This window comes from Anopheles nili, chromosome 3 (genome assembly GCF_943737925.1).
Source record: "Anopheles nili chromosome 3, idAnoNiliSN_F5_01, whole genome shotgun sequence".
Classification (NCBI taxonomy): Eukaryota; Metazoa; Arthropoda; class Insecta; order Diptera; family Culicidae; genus Anopheles; species Anopheles nili.
The window spans coordinates 37255615-37261758 of record NC_071292.1 but is presented as its reverse complement, the minus strand read 5'-3'; positions in this window follow the sequence as shown (position 1 = coordinate 37261758).

Genomic DNA, 6144 nt, shown 5'->3' with positions numbered 1-6144 from the left:
GCTGATGTGGCGAGACTTCGCGATCGCGCTGGGGGAAGCGCTGCCGGAGGACACCACCACCGAGGCGATGTCACTCAACGACCACTGGCGAATAGTGGAGCAAGCCATCAGCAGCACGCCTGAGCGAATAATTGGCCGCGTAACACGTAACCAGATGAAGGAATGGTTTGATGATGAGTGCAGACGAGCACTATCCGAGAAGAACTCTCCAATTCCTGGGCTTCGCGGATAACATTGACATCATCGGACGGACATCTGTAGCGGTATGCGAGGCGTACACTCGACTGAAACGCGAGGCCGCTAGGATTGGTTTGAGGATCAATGCGTCGAAGACCAAGTACCTACTTGCCGGTGGCTCTGATCGGGATAGAGCCCGACTTGGAAGCAGAGTAACTGTTGACGGTGACGATCTTGAGGTGGTAGAGGAGTTCTGCTACCTTGGTACGATCGTCACTTCGGACAATAATGTGAACTGCGAAATTCGAAGACGCATTGTTCAGGGAAATCGTGCCTACTATGGGCTACATAAACTCCTGCGATCCAGAAGACTCCAGTAACACACGAAATGCACGATATATCGCACACTGATACGCCCGGTAGTCCTCTATGGCCATGAGTCTTGGACGATACGGGTGGAGGACGCCAACGCTCTCGCCATTTTCGAGCGGCGGGTGCTACGGACTATCTTTGGCGGTATTTGTGAGCAGGGCGTGTGGAGAAGGAGAATGAACCACGAGCTAGCTGAGCTGTATGGCGAGCCGGACATCCTGACGGTGGCGAAGGCCGGCAGAATTCGGTGGTTGGGGCATGTCATGAGGATGCCGGACTCATGCCCCACCAAGAAGGTCCTCGCCAGCGACCCGTTCGGCACGAGGCGCAGAGGAGCGCAGCGGGTTTGGTGGTTGGATCAAGTGGAGCAGGACCTGTCGGAGATTGGGTGCAGCAGGGGGTGGAGGAGAGCAGTCTTGGACCGAGTTTCCTGGAAACGGATTGGTAACCTAGCCATGTCAGCACGACGTGCTCAACTATGAGCGGGCCAAGAAAGAAGAAGAAGATATATATATATATATATATATATATATATATATATATATATATATATATATATATATATATATATATATATATTTATTCCTATATTTATATATATATATATATATATATATATATATATATATATATATATATATATATATATATATATATATATATATATATATATATATATATATATATATATATATATATATATATATTTTGTTATACGACCGGTTGGCTGGAAACACGCTTGGGCGAGTTAAGGGTTTCGGATTCGTAGAAAATAAGCTAGGTAAGCTTAGACGAGATTTCAAAAGAGCTCGTCGTATGGCGTCGTAAAGTTTCACTTTCGCTATGCTGTCATATGCGGTTTTGAAATCTATGAAGGTCTGTGGCATGGTGAAAATTACGTTTCAGAATCCTCTTTGATATTTTCCTACTATTTATTCTGCGAAAGGGACAAGTCTTTTTTAACAAGACCAGCGAGAAGATCTTATACCTAACACAGTAAATTATATTATATTCAACACCGTAATGCCCCTGTAATTGTTGCACTGTAGCCTGTCTCCTTTCTTGTATATGGGATAGATGATACCAAGATTCCAATCAAAAGACATCGATTCACTATCCCACACCTCAGTAATGATTTTAAGAATTTCGTGCTCTAGTGCTGCTCCTCCGTTTTTGATTAGTTAGGCTGATATTTCGCTGGTGCCGGGTGTCTTATTGTTCTTCAACCGACGGATTGCTTTTCGGGTTTCGTCATTATTAGGTGAAAGTAGCATGATATCATCTACTAGTGGAGTGGTCGCTCAGTACATCAAAATACTGAATCCATCACGAAAGGACCTCTGGCTGGTAGCTGACCAAATTTTCATCCTTATTCCGACAACAGGTAACCTTAGGTATGTAGGTATTTCCTGCTATATTTTGGTAAAACTATTTTCCTGGGACATATCGCACTCTGATTCTTTGATGTTCGTGCACACGTTTTCCTTCCCATTGGGCTTTTTGGTACGGTGTACTCGTTTTTCTTCACGTTTGAGCCGCAAATATTACTCTGCGTTTACATTCGTCGTCGAATGCAGCCATATTTGATGGTTTGCGCCAGACATGGTGGTAGTGTGGATTTTGCACAGTTCACTATATTACTATCTGCAACGTATCACTAAGCCAACTAAATAGTGATCGGAATCGATTTTGGCTTCTCTATAAGTTCTAACATTAAACAGACCCGCCTGTTTTCGACAGCTTATCAACATGGTCGATCTGGTTGGAAGTGGCTCCATCTGGGTACATCTAAGTGACTTTGTGGATGTCTTGACGCGCGAACTTCGTACTTCCAACAACCAGATTACTTGCTGCTGCAAGTTGGACCAATCTGTTACCATTTTCATTACTGTGCTCATGTAGACTGTTATTACCAATGATTTGTTGGTACATCGGCCATCTACCGACCTTTGCCATGAAGTCCCCCAAGATGATTTTGAGGTTATGCTTATTGCACTGGTCAACCGGGAGTCGATCGTAAAAAGTTGCTTCACTTCTTCCTCTTTGTCTTCGGTAGAAGCGTGAACGTTTATGAGGGTAATGAATTTGCCTAGCTTGCGCAGGATGTTGGTTCTGTAAAGGGTTGAATCCGACGCCTCCTGAAGACTCTTATAGGTTACTCAATACACCGGCGGCGTGCAGAACGGTAACTTGTCGTCTAAATATCTCAGCTTGGGTACATGGGGAAACCCACATGCAACGAAAAGTCACCAAAATGAAAATCCGAATCGGACCAATTATGCCAGACCCACACAACGGAAAAAGGACTACAATTGGAAACTCGGTACATGGAACTGCAGGTCTCTTACCTCTCCCGGGTGTACCAGAATACTCGCAGAGGAAGTGAGAGCACGCGGCTTCGAAATAGTAGCACTTCAAGAGGTTCGCTGGAAGGGAGTCTCGGAGCCCCGGTACAGTAAAAATTGCATGATCTACCAGAGTGGTGGAGACAAGCACGAGCTCGGTACGGCGTTCCTTGTTATGGGTGCTATGAGAAAACGTGTGATCGGATGGTGGCCGATCAATGACAGGATGTACAGGTTTAGGATACGTGGACGTTTCTTCAACCGTGAGTATTATTAATGTGCACAGCCCGCACCTTAGGAGCAGCGATGACGACAGGGACGCTTTCTATACGCAGCACGAGAGCACGATCGCTGTCCACACCATGATGTAAAGATCGTCATCGGAGACCTCAACTCTCAGGTCAGGCGAGAGGAGGTCTATATACTACCGATTGGAAGCTTTAGTGTCCACCAGCTAACCAACGACAACGGCCTCCGGCTCATAAACTTCGCATCCTCGAGACACATGAACATCCGTAGCACCTTCTTCCAGCACAAACCTCGGTTCAGCTACACCTGGAGGTCACCACAACAGACTTTCCCATTCCCAAATAGACCATGTTCTAATAGACGGAAGGCACTTCTCGGACATCATTGACGTACGAACGTACAGGGGCGCAAACGTCGACTCCAAACGTCGCAATGTGTCGAGACGAGGAGGGCAACATTCTTACGGACGAGCGAGAGGTGATTAAAGGGTGGAAGTGCTACTTCAACGGGCTCTTGAACGGAGCGGAATTAGGGGAGTCCAGCAGCGGTGCAGGCAGAATCGAGCAGCACGATGACGATGTGCTCCCACCATTCTTGGACGAAGTCACTAGCACCATCAGGCAGCTGAAAGATAACAAAACAGCTGGTAGCGATAGTTTGGTGGCAGAACTAGTCAAGATGGATTCGGTAGAGCTTGCCGTCAATATGCACCAGCTAATTGTGAAAATCTGGGAGCTGGAAATGATACCGGAGAGCTGGAAGCTGCGTGTCATCCACCCAGTGTACAAGAAGGGTGACAGAATGGACTGTGCCAACTTTCGAGCCATAACAGTCCTTAATGCTGCCTACAAAATCCTATCCCAGATACTCTTCTGCAGACTCGCACCCCTTGCTAAAGATTTCGTCGGAAGCTACCAAGCTGGGTTTGTTGGATGCAAATCCACCACCGGCCAGACTCTACGGTAGATTCTCCAGAAATGCCGAGAGCACCAGATCCAGACGCATCACCTCTTCATTTACATCAAGACGGTCTACGATACCATAGATAGGACTGAGCTATGGAACACAATGCAGCAATACAGTTTCCCTGGGAAGCTGGTACACCTGTTGAGGGCCACTATGGATGGAGTGCTGTGCAAGGTGAGGGTGACGACCATGCTGTCGGATTCACTTTGGAACATCACTCCGGAAGGTGTCATGAGGAGCGCGACATCCGTGGCACGATTTTCTCTCCCTCCTTCCAATTCCTCGGCCTGACGGCATGACATTGACATCATCGGGCGGAATACTAGGACGGTATGCAAGTGTATCAGTGGACGGCGGTGAGCTTGCTACCTCGGCACTGTCGTAACTCAGGATAACAATTTAAGTTGCGAAATTAAAAGGCGCATTGTTCATGGGAATCGTGTCTATCATGGGCTCCACGTACTCCAGAGGTCCAGGTGGCTTCTTCCACGCACGAAGTGTGTCATTTACCGCACCCTGATTAGACAAGTCGTTCTCTATGGGCATGAATCCTGGACTCTGCTCACGGAGGACGTCAACACACTCGTCGGTGCTCCTGTCTATCTTTGACGGTGTGTGTGAACAGGGCGTGTAGAGGAGAAGAATGAACCATCAAGAAGGTGCTTACCAGCGACCCGTCCGGCACAAGGCGACGAGGAGCTCAGCGTGCTCGGTGAATGGACCAAGTGGGGCAGAACCTGCGCGATATCGGATGCGGCCGGGGATGGAGAACTGCAGCCATGGACCGAGCTACCTGGAAAACTATTGGTGACCAGGCCATGTCCCTACGACGTGCTCTATTGTGAGCGGGCCAGAGAAGAAGAAGCGCAGGATGTACAGCCTGCATCAAAGCATCATTTATTTGATTGAAGTCGATGATCTCGGATTTCATTTGCAAACCTACAGCGAAAACGTTCTCTACATTCACGAACGCTTAGTACATTATTCTATAGGCATCTTTTCTCTTGCAAAACTAGATGGTCCATGTTCATTGTGGCTTGGGCGTCATCTAGTTGCTTCAAAGATCCGATTCTATGTAGAATGCATACATTTCATACGGCCATTACCACTAGATATACTGGTTGGGGAGTTTTTAATTACGCACTACCTCACTTGCTTCGCCGAGCAGAGAGGTATCAACGATAGAACACCAAGAAACTCCTCCCACTCTACACTTGACATGCGAGCAACGTATTTATATGTTTTTTTACAGTCTGTCACTAGCGCACGTGTCACGTAAAAGTACGTATTTAGTTGATTTGTGGTGGTTAGCGGGTATCTTCGTACATACGAAATATATGGATTGTTGCCGCGAAACCATGCCGACGGACCGCGTGAAATTACTATTTATTTAGTACAGCCTTGACAGGAGCATAGACAGACGTCCTGTCAAACGTAGCACTAAAGCGAACCACGAGGATAGAATAAGGACAACGACCCGGGCTGACCGACGGCCATCACGGGAACAATGGTATATAAAAAGCGTGGTTGAGCGGGCTCGCTCTCTTTTAAATATCATCACCGCGAAGATAGACCGCTTTTTTTAAACCCTCATAACAAGTGTGTTATTAAAAATAAATTTTTCGCGGTTGCCGAGGAGCCGGCAAGTTGGATAAACAACAGGATAATTAAAATCTGTATATTTCGACCCCCGGTACTATGTTAGTACACAGTCAGTTATTGGAGTTATTTGGTTCAACTAGTTCATTTTAATGTTGAAACAGGTCACATTCCAACGCAAGTATATGAAAATCTACAACAACAAAATTAGTTCAAATAAGGCAAAAATTGTTTTCTATTTGACTGAATCATTACTCACAAATGTTGGTTTACTATGTCGAGCACAAGTGAGAGATTTTGTTGATTCCAGGCATTAATTATATGTTTGTGACTAGTAACTTGGATATGAAAAATATACACAAAAGTAAATGTTACCCAAAAATAACTCAATAGTAACTAAAGTATACAATTTGATTTCTATTCGCATAAGTTACCA